Source organism: Lontra canadensis, unplaced genomic scaffold, assembly GCF_010015895.1.
Source record: "Lontra canadensis isolate GAN:19392208 unplaced genomic scaffold, GSC_riverotter_1.0 scaffold139, whole genome shotgun sequence".
Taxonomy (NCBI): Eukaryota; Metazoa; Chordata; class Mammalia; order Carnivora; family Mustelidae; genus Lontra; species Lontra canadensis.
This window is the reverse complement of record NW_022631133.1, coordinates 1,609,557-1,623,836: the sequence shown is the minus strand read 5'-3', so window position 1 is coordinate 1,623,836 and position 14,280 is coordinate 1,609,557. Positions and strand designations below refer to the sequence as shown.

At 33.0% G+C, this 14,280-nt stretch overlaps 1 protein-coding gene across 1 annotated transcript in view; it reads left to right on the top strand.

The window, feature by feature from the left end:
- SGCZ (sarcoglycan zeta) overlaps positions 1 to 14,280 on the top strand; it is a 1,078,905-nt gene that overhangs the window by 822,656 nt on the left and 241,969 nt on the right. The window lies entirely within an intron of this gene.

Here is a 14,280-nt window from a genome sequence, read left to right as displayed (position 1 = left end):
GCTCATATTATGATTTTATTGATTTTCACAAGTCTTTATAGTGTTCAGTAGTTTCTAAAGATCCTGATTTACTATCCAATTTTACCTTTTTATCAAATCTGTCAACTAGGATGGGATGATTATTAAATTTTATAAATTGATCAATTAATCTCAGATAATATGTCTTTACCAAGATCTTAAAATGCTGTATCTAGAGATGCAGAAAATCTTCACGTAAGTCAAATATGCCAATTTTTGTTGAAAAATAAATGAAAGTCTCAGTTTTCTTAGGCTTGTTATCTTAATCATCATGAATAAGAGAAATCAGTCTTGCCACTACTCTTGGCATGATTAGCAATTAAATTATGAATTTATTTGAAATCAAGAAAATAGAGAATATAGACTTTGAGTTATTAGTACAAATAAAATTGTGTGCCTGTTTTTCTCCTGATTGAATGTATAAATTATCTTGCATTCTTGACATGGTTATAACAAAACATCTGCTTGTAGCTTATAAATCAACAAAGTACACAAATACTTGGGGAACAAATAAAATGTTCAATAAAGATTGAAGAGATTGACATCATAAGTTAGATATAATAACATATTTGGATTCAAGAACAATGTTAGGACAAATGTCTTATTTGTTGTAATGGAATGCTAGCTTGCCAAACTGAAATTGAAATATACCTATAATTTTTGAAAACATTCAGTAAACATTTTCATTATCAATGTTGTACTATAGAAAAATGCTCAGGAATAAATTCAGATACAGCTTAATTATGTCAACTTTTGGGAAAATACAGTTTTATCATTTGGATATGATTTTGTATAATATGTATATTGTTTTACTAACAAAATATTTAAACATACAAGTGCTAAGAATTGGTCCAATAATTAGAACTTATTTTTTAAAAAGATTTTATTTATTGATTTGAGAGAGAGATCATGCTTGTGAGAGACATAGCACAAGCAGTGTTGGGGAGGGGCAGAGAGAGAAGCAAGCTCCCCAACAAGCAGGAAGCCCGATGTGGGACTCCTTCACAGGACTCTGGGAACATGACTTGAGCAGAAGGCAGGTGCTTAACCAACTGAGCCACCCAAGTATCCAATAAATAGAACTTACACGAGAACTTAAAGTAATGTTCTTTAGTTTCAGAAGTTCATGACAAAATATTTTTTAGAAATTAAAAAAGCAATCTGTCAATATACTATTTCATATTATATAGACACATGTTTTGGGATACATAAATATATACAAATATTTACACATTTGGTTAACAAGGATGCTTATATGCTTAGAAATTTGATACTACATATGTTTTACACATCCATTTTGTTTTGTCCTTGCTGATTGACTACTGTTTGTCTTCTTAGTGTGTTACAATATTAGCATACTATAAATATTAGAATACTAGTGTGTCAGAATATTATCTCTTTTCTAAAAGTAAGATCTATTATTCTTAATTTATAAGACTCACTAATTTTTATTATATTTTATCCAAATTCCAATAGAAAAAATCTTCTGTTCATATGTGAATGGTGGCATTATGGAAATTCTTTTCTTTTTAATGATTTCTTACATTTTCCATATTTTGCACAATATAACATTATTTTCATAACAAAAAGTAAAAGGTTATTTTCTAATAACATTAGGTTCAGATTATTTTCTTAAAGTCAGCACTGTGTAGTTATTCAGAAAATATTTATTGTTTCCCTTTAGACATGCTGAATTGGTAATACCTGTGGAATATTTCAGTGGAACTATCTTGCAGACAGGTGAACATAGAAGCCTGCATTCTAAAGAGAGATCTAGCGAGAAAGAGACAATTTTTTTAAATAAAGTCACAAACCAGGGTTGCATCACTAAGTACATGTATGAAATTCAAAGAGAAGATGGCCAAAGATAGAATCACAAGGAAATGTCTTTGAAGGGTGGTCATAAAATAGAATAAAAATAGGTAATATTTATTTATTGGTTTCTCACTGTCCATAAATTTTCCAAATTTTTTGCTCATAATAAAATCCTCTCACTAATTTTGTAAAGAGAAAAATATAAGAAATTGAGTAACTTGCTCCAGGTCATAGAAATAGTATGTGTAAGAATGAGATTTCAAACTCAGGCAATATGGCTTCAGAGACCATGGTCTTAAACACTATTCTGTACTAACCTTGGAAGGTCCAAAGAGTTCAGAATGCCCAGAGAATGGTCCAGGAAAGTTATTTGGAAACCAAGAGAACATTCTGGCATAGAAGTCAAGTATTTCAAACAGTGGTACAGATCAAATGTTCAATTACATGCAGAAATTAACTAGGATAGGAAGCAAAGTTATCCAGTAGATTAAAATGAAAATTGACAGCATGTGTATTTAAAAGAGGGGAAGCCAGATAGGATTGGAGGGCCAGTGGGAAAAGGTTATGGACAAATATTAGAGATATTCTTATGTGGTCAAGGAAAGAGTTGTCAGGTGAGTTTTTTTAGAATTAACTTTAATTGAAATAAGGAAACTTTACGGTTTATAAAGTTTGATCCACTTGTCACCAAGGCCAGAAGACACTTAAGCTCAATATTTCTCCTTTTGCTTATTGGTGCCATTGGCGTGAGAAGCACTAGAAAATTTCAGTATGTCTTGCACCTGTTAATATTCAATCTGATAGCAGTCAGAAGAAAAGAGGTTATCTGAACCTTGGGCCCATCTCTTTGATATTTCTGCTTATTTCAAATTTTCTTGACTTCAGTATAACCACAGAAGCTTAGTTTCTTCCTTCCTTTATAATTTTTTTTCAGTGTTGCCCTTCTTGTCCCTTATTTTCCTGACTTTCCAAAGCAAGATTTTCCCTCAAATTCACTTATCATTTTATGCTTTACTTCCCTTATGCATCATTTTTCTATTCTTTTACTGAACTTCCCTTACCTAGTAGCTGATTCCTAGATCAAACAATTAGGTTCAGGCAGAAAATTCTTAAAATTATATTTTTAATGAATTTTATTTCTAACCAAACTTGATTTCTCTTGACTATTTTCTTTCTTTTTCCTTATATGCTAATCCCTATATTAAACATTGTGTGCATAAAATTAATTTTATTTATACTCCTTCCTCCTATGCTCCATTCTGTCCTCCTACTACTAAATGTAAACTTTGAGAAGGTAGAGTCCACACCTCCCTTCAATATTGTGGCAGCTATGCTATGTCTGGCAGATGTAAAATTTCCCTTTTCGATTTTCTAGTTATCCAAGCTCAAGAGCAACATCTTCTGATCTGAAATCTGTCTCTTTTCCAGCTTTGCTACATCAACTCAAATGCAGTCTCTCCTTTATTCATGACTAACTTATTTTAGCAGCTTATGTCTAGGTCTTGGGGAACCTTCAGTTTTTACTACTTCTTCTAATCAAAAGTGAATTGTTGTAATGAGTGTGATGGGTATCCTTCCAGACTCTTTAAAAAAAAATATTAAACTTAGAGTAGAGTTTTGAATTATATATGAATTAAATTATGTATGAATTATATCTGTCTACCATTTTACAACCTACTTTGTTCATGTAATAGTATCTTTTAACTATGGTGATAAAAAAGATCAATTTTATGAATTTAAAATTTCCATTTTCAAATATACTACATCTGATTTATCATTCATTCCCTTACTGCTGTACATTGGTTTTCTTACAACTTTTTCCAATTATAAACCATCTTTCAAACACATTCTTGAGCATATCTACTTATAAAACTGTGTGATAATTTCTCCAAATATTCTTTTTAGTTTTTTTCTGAAACAGAGTAAGCTCATTTTCACTGTTGATAGATGACACTTACTTGCTTTCCAGACTGGTTGTTCCAGATATACTTTATCAGAAGCACATGAGAGAACTATCCCACCAAAATGTCTAGCACACTTCATGCTAAAACTTTAATCTGTTGATCAGTTTGGTAGGTGAAAAGCTTTTAGGTACATTACTTCAAAATGTCCATTTCCTCAATAATAAGGGGATGGTATATCTTTAAGTTTACCTGCTACTTGTATTTCTGTTTCTATGAATTACCTGTTCATGTGCTTCTTATTTGATTTTATTATTATTATTTTCACCCACTTCCACTTGTCTCTGTTCTTCACAGTTTACTGAAATAGAGAAGGAAATACAACTCTTTGATTCATATTTTGCAAAATTTATGAGTATATTTTTTTCTATGTTCCTATAGCTCAAGTCCAGAGAGAATCAAAAAGAAATATATAAATATGTGACAAAATCAGTGAATACCACAGAGTAAATATTTTGAGATAATTCAAAAAGTATTTATAAAAGAATAAGTCAACCATAGTGGACTTATGTTTATTACTACTGGCTTACATTGTAATCTAGTCAAAAGATAAAACCCAGGACCTGGTTCTTTTATAACAATTATTCAGATGTATTTCATATTTCTCATTTATTCCATAGATATACAGTAAATCATGAATGATTTTCCAAGTTCACTGAGAAGATTTATTAGGAAGCATCATAATTATTTGCTTAGTTTTGATTTAAAAATGAGAGTTTTAGAAGGATAATTTAATGGTAATTTATTGATTAACTAAATATGCCTATCAGAAATAAATTTTACAAACAAGTTCTGAAATTACCCCTCCCCTCCCCTCTCCTCCCTATACTTAAAATTCTGCAAGTTTAACTGAATATATACCACATACAGAGCCTTTTTAAATCAAGTTTCACAAGAAGTTACAAATGTTACATCTCAAAGTCATTAAGTCACAGTAAATTTCAGTTAAAATTAGCAAATTCAATTTTAAGTCATTTCTGTGTATTTTCAGAAATTAGTATATTTTTAGTATATTTTAGATATACTAGTATAAATTAGGTAAATTAGATATTTAGTATAAATTAGTATATTTTTAAATTAGTATCTTAATATCATTCCTATCATACTACATGACAGGTAATTACACATGTGTAAGTAAATTTCAGTATCAATAAAGCAATTGAAAATATTTTATTCCAGGGCACAATAGAATGAGAAACTGAATACAGTTAACTTGACACTTACCTCTAATTAAGCAGATGACTAACTAGATTTTCATGTCAAAACCTTATATACTGGAGATTCATTACCTACTTTCCCAAAGGCCCTCTTCAGAACTCCAAACAAACTCAGCTGCCTGTTGGCAGGAAGAAACCTGCAGAATTCAGAATTTATATACATATGGATACATGTATTGATAGGTAGGTGGAGGGATTTTTAAGAGAGGTTAATTAATTGAAGCGCTTTGTACAGTAGCATGTATTAGATGTTTCCTCCCAGGAACTTTTTTCATGTAATAGGTTCTTTATTATGAATATGTAGATGAAGAAACTCTCATCTTGCACTATAACTGATTTTCCAGAATGTGCAGTTGTATAGATATTTCATTAGATATAAGAAACAATTTAATGATGATACTTTTAAAATTCTAGTAAAAACCAGTATTCTCCTAAAAATCATGTTCTTACATATCACGAGAGCCACTGAGTTCTCCCAGAAAGGTATTTTTCTTACTAATAGAAAAGGAGGGGCAAGGTTCTGTTTGTTTTCTAGTGGAATATATTCCAGATATGTACAGAAATCATCATTGCTAAAAAAAAAAATAAAAATTAAGAGTATAGTCCTGAGAGATGGAGTCATTGTTAATGTAAGTTAAATGAATTTTTATTTAAAAAGACTAACTCTCATTAAAGAATATACAATGTAAATAGCACTACCATTTCTAGCTATCTTATCAGAAATCAGGCAAGATGCAATGTACTTAACACATATCATTCAAATAATTGTAATAAAAAACCTACATTGAAGACATTATGTGAAAAAATGAAACTGGACAACTAGTTCATGTTTAAATAAAAAGCAATGAGTGGTATGTGCTATGGTGAGAAAAAAAAAAAAGGTAATAAGTGGCTTGGAATTTTATTCCAGCTCTGTTTACTTAGAAGTCCAAATCCTTAGCTTTTAAACATATCCCCAAGATAAAACAAAAACGAAGGGTAGACTTATTTCCCCATAATCAAGAAGATATTGAAATAAACCAGCCAATTGAACTTAAAGGAATTATCTAGAGAAATTAATGTCAATATGATCTCATGGGATTATTGACTTTCTTAATATAAAAGCAATCTAAAATCCTTTGTGTTATTATCTTTCTATCTTTGTATTTGCTTGGTAGTCACTAAAATGAAATGCAAATCAAAACCACAATGAGATATCACCTCCTACCTGTCAGATTGTCTACTATCAAAAAGACAAAACAAAAAAAAATGTTGATGAGGATATGGAGAAAAAGGAGCCCTTTTGCAATGTTGGTGGGTATATAAATTAGTGCAGCTACCATGGAGAAGAGTATGGAGGTACCTTAATGTTAAAAACAGGTGGTGGGTATTAGAGAGGGCATGGATTGCATGGAGCACTGGGTGTGGTACAAAAACAATGAATACTGTTATGCTGAAAATAAAAAAAAAATGATTAAAACAAACAAACAACAACAACAAAAAAAACAGTACTACCATATGACCCAGCAATACCACATCTGGGATTTATCAGAAGAAAAAAACACCAACTTGAAGAGATACATGCATCCCTATGTTCATTGTAGCATTATTTACATTAGACAAGATATGGAGGCAACCCTAATGTCCATTCATTGATTAATGGATAAAGAGGATGTAGTAGAATAGAGGGTATTATGTTAAGTGATATAAGTCAGACAAAGAGAAACAAACACCATATGATTTCACTTATATGTAGAATCCAAAAAAAACAAAAAACAAAAAACAAAAAACAAAGCAAATGAATAAAGAGAAACAGATTCATAGATAAAGGAAATAGCCTTAGTTACTAGGGCCAGGAGAGCAGGTGAAATAAGTAAAGGGGATTAGGAGGTATAAACTTCCAGTTATAAAGTAAATAAGTCATGAGGATATAATGTGCAGCATAAGGAATATTGTCAATAATATTATAACTTTGTATGATGATGGGATAACTAGACTCATATTGGAGATCATTTTGTCATGTATAAAAATACCAAAAACTATGATATGCACTTGAAACTATAGGATATTGCACATCAATTATACTTTACTTAAAAAATATGCCAACAAATTGGACAACATAGAAGAAATAGGTCAATTCCTAAAAACATACAACATACCAAAACTAAAGGAGAAAGAAATAGAAAATTTGAACAGACCAGTTACGAGCAATGAAATTAAATTAATAATCAAAAAACTTCCAACAAACAAAAAGTCCAGGACCAGATGGCTTCACAGGCAAATTCTACTAAACATTTAAAGAAGAGTTAATACCTATTTTTCTACTATTCCAAAAAATACAAGAGGAAATAAAACTTCCAAAGTTATTCTATGAGGCCAGTATCTATGAGGCCAGGGTAGCACCCTGATACCAAAGCCAGATAAAGACACCACAAAGAAGAGAACTACAGGCCAATATCTTTCATGAATATAGATGTAAAAATCCTTAACAAAATATAGCAAACTGAATCCAACAACACATTTATTTATTTTTTTTAAAGATTTTATTTATTTATTTGACAGACAGATCACAAGTAGGCAGAGAGGCAGGCAGAGAGAGAGGGGGAAATAGGCTCCCTGCTGAGCAGAGAGCCCAATGTGGGGCTAGATCCCAGGACCCTGTGATCATGACGTGAGCCAAAGGCAGAGGCTTTAACCCACTGAGCCACCCAGGAGCCCCCCCACCCCACAAGACATTTAAAGAATCATTCACCATGATCAGGTGGGATTTATTCCTGGGATATAAGGGTTGTTCAGTATTTGCAAAACAATCAACATGAGACATCACATCAATAAGAGAAAGGACAAAGACCATATGATCATTTCAACAGATATAGAAAAGCATTTGACAAAGTACAACACCCATTCATAAGAAAAACCCTCTGCAAGGTAGGTCTAGAGAGAACATACCTCGACATAATAAAAGGCCATGTATGGAAAAACCCACAGCCAACATCATACTCAATAGTGAAAAACAAAGCTTTTCTTTTATGGTCAGGAACAAGACAGGGATGTCTATCCTAGTCACTTTCTTTTTTTTTCAACGTAAAACTGGAAGTTCTAGCCACAGCAATCAGATGACATAAAGAAATGAACGGCGTCTAAATTGGTAAGGATGAAGTAAAGGTCTTACCATTTGCAGGTGACATGATACTGTATACAGAAAACCCTAAAGACTCCACCAAAAAACTACCAGGACTGACAAATAAATTCAGTAAAGTTGCAGGATACAAAATCAATGTACAGCAGTATGTTACATTCCTATACACTAATAATGAAGTCACAGAAAGTGAAATTAAGAAAACAATTCCAACATAATATCAAGGAATAAACTTAACCAAGGAGGTAAAAAAACAGTACTCTGGAAACTAAAACACAGATTAAATAAATAGAAGAAGACACAAAGAAATGGAAAGACATTCCATGCTCATAGATTGGAAGAATAAATATTGTTAAAATGTTTATAAGACCCAAAGCAATCTAAACAGTTTGTGCAATGCCTATCAGAATACCAAAGCATTTTTCACAGAGCTAGAACAAGTAATTCTAAAATTTGCATGGGACCACAGAAGACCTCAGATACCCAAAGCAACCTTGAAAAAGAAAAAAGAAAAACAAAATTGGAGGTATCACAATTCCAGACTTTAAGTTACATTACAAAGCTGCAGTAATCAAAGAATTATGGCATAGACACAAAAATAGACACACAGATCAATGGAACAGAAGACAGAGCCCAGAAATAAATTCATGATTATATGATCAATTAATCTTTGACAAAGGAGTAATGAATATACAATGGAAAAAAGTCTCTTTGACAAATGATATTGGGAAAACTGGACAGCTACATGCAAAAGAATGAAATCAGACCACTTTCTTTCACCATGCACAAAAATAAAATGGATTAAGGACCTCAAAGTGAGACCTGAAACCATGAAAGTCCTTGGAGAGAGCATGAATAGTAATCTCTCTGACATAGGCCATAGCAATATTTTTCTAGATATGTCTCCGACAGAAGAGAAATAAAAGCAAAAATAAACTGTTAGGACTGAATCAAAATAAAAAGTTTCAGCACAGTGAAGAAAATAATAAAAAATAATTAAAAGCCAACCTACTAAATGGGAGAAGATATTTCCAAATGGCATATCTGATAGAGAGTATCTAAACATAGAAAGTATTCAAAACATGTAAACAACTTACAAAACTCAACACCCCCAAAATAATCCAATTAAAAATGGTCAGAAGACATGAACATACATTTCTCCAAAGAAGACATACAGATGGCCACCAGACACATGAAAAGATGTTCAACATCAGTCATTGTCAGGGAAATGCAAATCAAAACTACAATGAGATATCACCTCACACCTGTCAGAAAAGCTAAAATCAACAACGCAAGAAACAACAGATGTTCATGAGGATGTGGAGAAAGGGGAACCCTCTTGCTCTGTTGGTGGGAAAGCAAGCTGGGGCAGCCACTCTGGAAAACAGTATGGAGGCTCAAAAAAAAAAAAATTTAAAAAGAGAACCACCCTATGATCCAATAATCACAGTACTGGGTATTAACAAAAAAACAAAACAAAACAAAACACAAAAACACTACTTTATAGGGATACAGACATCCTTATGTTTATTGCAGCATTATTTACAATAGCCAGACTACTGAAACAGCCCAAGTGTCCATTAACTGATAAATGGTTAAAGAAGAAATACTATGTATATATAATGGGATGTTACTCAGCCATAAAAAGAATTAAATCATGCCATTTGCAACAACATGGATAGAGCTAGAGTATATAATGCTAAGAGAAATAAGCCAGAGAAACACAAATACCATATGATCTCATTCCTATGTGGAATTTAAGAAACAACACAAATGAGCGAAGGGAAAAAGAGCAAGAGAGACAAAGTGAGAAACAGTCTCTCAACTATGGAGAACAAACTAATGATTGGTTACCAGGGGGCAGGTGGGAAGGGAGGGTTGGTGAAATAGGTGATTGGATTAAAAGAGTACATTTATCATGATGAAAAAAATAGCATAAAATAATAACAAAAAATTTTAAAAATCTGAGTTTGTTTATCATTTTCTACATAATCATACGTGTATTTCATAAGCCATATTTTTCCAGAAAGGTGTTCAAACACCCTTTAAATGATATAGCAAGATAAACCTTTTAAGTTGATAGTATAGCAATTATGACAGAAAAATGAGGGTAGGAAAGAGAAGATGACAAGACTGAACTTTATACTGAAACTGTTAATTATAAATTTTCTGTGCATGCTAAACCAAGCTAAAAATTTGTCATTCAATTTCTGACAGCCAATGCAAAGAAGAAAATATGATCATTTACATGCACAACCTGTCCACGAGATAAAATCAACCAGTTGCTTGGAATAAATGTAACTACAAAATAACATCAAGGCCTGATTTCCAATACCTGTGTTAAGAGTATAGCTGTTTTAGGGTGCTGATTGATAGACAAACTTGCTGGGTTGCTGCACAATAGCCATTAGTGGAAGTCAGGAAGAGGAATGTGACATAAACCTCAATAAAAGACCACGACGGAAGTGCTGTGACAGTGTCCGTAGTCAGATTTGTGGCAGACGGTAATTGAGAGGTTCGGCCCTACATGGGTCATATGCACATGGAAATAAACAATGAAAACCTTGGTTTTATTTAATATAGAAAAGTTCATCAGAATATAAGCAGTGAATATTTTTAAAGCACCTGTGACCAAATGACCTTACTTAGTCACTAAATAATTTTAACAAAGACCTTTAAACTGTGTGACAATTAATAATGTAAATTTCTGGTATATTCTTACCCTTAAGTCATGATCCCTGGAAAATAGATTCTGAGATGGATTTTTTTGAGCAGGAGGATTATTGGAAAGTATATGCAGCATCAGTAACTGGGAGAGAGAAAAAATTAGCATGGACAGAGGGACGAGTTGCCCTCCCTCGCAATTGTCATAAAGGCCTCAGCTCTTCTAAGGAAGCTCTGAATCTAGATGATTCCAGAGTACGCCCTCCCTGAGGCAACAAAGCCAGGACTCTCGACTTCAGCATGTACCAGTCGTTGGGTACATTACCCCCACAATGGGATGTTATACCACATCTTCAGCTTGGATAATTCCTAGAGAAGGACTCAGCTGAGAGTCTCCAGCCATTAGCACTCTTCACAGCAAGGAAAATGAATGCTTCCATCCTAAAGAAATGACCAGGGTGCTTGCTGTTCCGCTGCATTTACTGCAGCTCAAAACTAGATAGTTGAGAAACAGGTCTGGGAAAAAAGGGTTTTTTGTTTTTTTTGGTTTTTCTTCTTTCTTTCTTTCTTTCTTTCTTTTTTTTCTGTTTAAGATTATTACATGGAAACTGGTTAAATGTATAGTAGTTTACAGAAGTGATTCTGGTTAAAAATAGTCCTGGACATGACTTCTTTTGGTTGTCGTTCATAATCTGAGATGGAGATTTTATGAAGTTATCCATAGTTTATGGTCATTATATTGCTATCCTATAACAAAATGATCAATTTTATACTTAATCCCTATTGGCAAACAGAGAAAAATATATATTCTTGTCAATAAATGTCATTTCATCAGTAAAAAGATACGAAAGAAATTCTGGGTCTGATTTCAGTTCTGGCAGGATAAAATCAAATAAGATGAAAAATATACTGGCTCTAACATCTAGAAATGTTGGGTAACAAGTGAACAAAAACAAACAAAAGCGTTAAACCCTTCATTAAGTCGTAAGTGAAGAAGTTCCTCAATAAAGAGAAACCCAGAGCAGAAAGCGCTTGAGCTGCCTCCGTGACATTTTAACACTCACCCACATGACTGGAGAAGAGCCCGTGGGCTTCCATGAGAGAGTCTGCAGCTGATACCACTGCAACAAATTGAAGTCCTTTGGAAGGATACATTTGTACGTGGGTGGTGGACTAGGACTGGACTAGGAAAAAGAGATCTAATCACCAGTTCAAAATGGCACGAAAGCTTGCTGCATATCTGCCTAACAAAGGATAAAGAAAAAGATAAGCTAATAATACCAAAGCCCAGGACCTACCTGGGATGTTGAGCTTCCATCTGAAAGCACTCTACACACACAGGAAGTTACGCACGCGTGCGCACGTGTACCAACACGCCCAAGAGACTCCACGTAGCTTCTCTGGGCCAGTTGTATTTTCATCCGTTTGTCCTGGCTTCACACAGACTCAGATTTCCAGGATTCCAGATGAATTTAGAGTCCTCAATTCCGTATCCCCGTTTCATACCAGGCGGAAGCCGTATCTCCTGGTGCCAGGGCTAGAATTCCACTGCAATATTAGCTACAGACACCATTACCTGGCTCTGCTATTCATCTCCTCATCTCCCAAGACCAATTCAGCCTAACTACACTGTGTTAGCTTCTATTTTTAACACACACATCTGCTCTCTTTAAAGGTAAGCAATGTATTAATTTTACCCTTACATAGTTACCCAGCACCTCTATGTACTTAACTGTCGTGGGAGATGGATGTCAGCTCAGCCCGCCATGTAGCCGGAATCAGAAGATCAGAGTCAGCTGATCTCATTTCAGATGTTACCAAGGACACTCCTAAATGATTTTTTTTTTTTTTAATTTCCCCCCTTCAGCTTATTAGTATCACTGCTATCTTCCTTACAAACAACAAACAACAGAGGTAACCTAAGTGAGAGGCCATAGAATACAGGGACCTTTAAAGGCTTTTGTTTGTACCCTGGTACACACAGCTTTCTTTTCTACCCTCCAGGAGTTCTGTTGTTTTGGGGGTTTGGGTTTTCCAGTTAACTCTGCCTATTTGTGCTCAGTTGAGATGGCATTATCCCTAGTGGTTTTCCTTCAGGAGAATTGTTTTTAAAGCGGTCTTTGTTGTTATTAGCGCTTCTACGTTTTATGTATTTTCAGGTCCAGCTCAAAGTTATAAAAAGTTAGAAATTATCTTGCTTAAATGTGACGAATATTCTCATCCATTCTAGTCCTTCTGAGGATGTTGTATTTTTGAAATACAGTGATAATAGTGCTTTCTAGCTAGTTTCAAGTTCTTGTTTGTCATTTCTTTGTAGTCAACTGAATTTAAACAATGGCAAACCAGAAAAGTTTGATAGCTCAAATCTATAATTATATTTGAAAAATCGATTTCATTGTGAAATTCAACTTTTCATGCCATACCAATATTATTTATTCTTTTTTTCACCTATTTCCTTTCTTTACGTTGGTTCGGGAATGTAAAACTTTAAACAAAGTTAATCTACTTATCTTTATCTGGTGCTTATAATGTTGGTCATAATTGGGTTGAGATGATTTTTTTCTTAGTTAGTCTTACAAGGTTTAATGAGAAAGGTAAAGTTTATTCTAAAAATTCTAAGAAATCTTAGGATGCTGTAATTAAAAAAAAATTCCTAGATAAAAAATTTTCCAAGGTATAAAGCATTTCTAAAAACAAACAGAATAAATTAATAAAAATTGTAACAATTCTAACATACTTATAAAATAAATGTATAATGATAATATGATCTAAAAATAAAACAAATTTATAAAATTTACAAAAGGTACATTAAAACAGTTGAAAGAAAAAATATTTATATCATTTGGTCTCTTATGGGAAATGAGTTAATTTGTTTAACTCCATCCTATGTTACACTGATTCCTTTATAAACTACTTAGCTAAAAACTTTGAATATACTGCTTTAGATTCTTTTATAATTGTATTTGGGTTTCTGCATCCTTAGAGGTATGTGCCTTAATATCTTGATACCTCATGGTGATAAAACAAAATGCCCCAATTAGGTGGATTCACTTAAGGACAAGGGAGTGACCTTCGTGTAAGGGACTTGCATTAAGCTTTTAGGGTTTAATGTTAACACATTATTGAAAATAAACAATCTATTAGTACATAAGCAGTGGTCAAATCTCACCATGACTAGTTAGTACTTTGTAACAATACTATACCCCTATGATAATTTAAATACTTTCTAAATTCAGTGAAACCTCATTATTTGTTAATATTTTATTAAAAACAAAATTTCAGTTTTAAGTGTATTATTGAAAACATTTCCATCCTTTACTTATAGCCCAAATACCGATTCATTGATTGATAAAGTAGGCCTTATTCAAAAGCTCTTTGTTTAAGCAGCTAAGCCATACCTGGGACTACCTGATCTCACTCATCTATTGGTCTTTTTTGACTTATTTCTTCATCTTATAAATAACCCAAAATGACTATCCTATCCCAT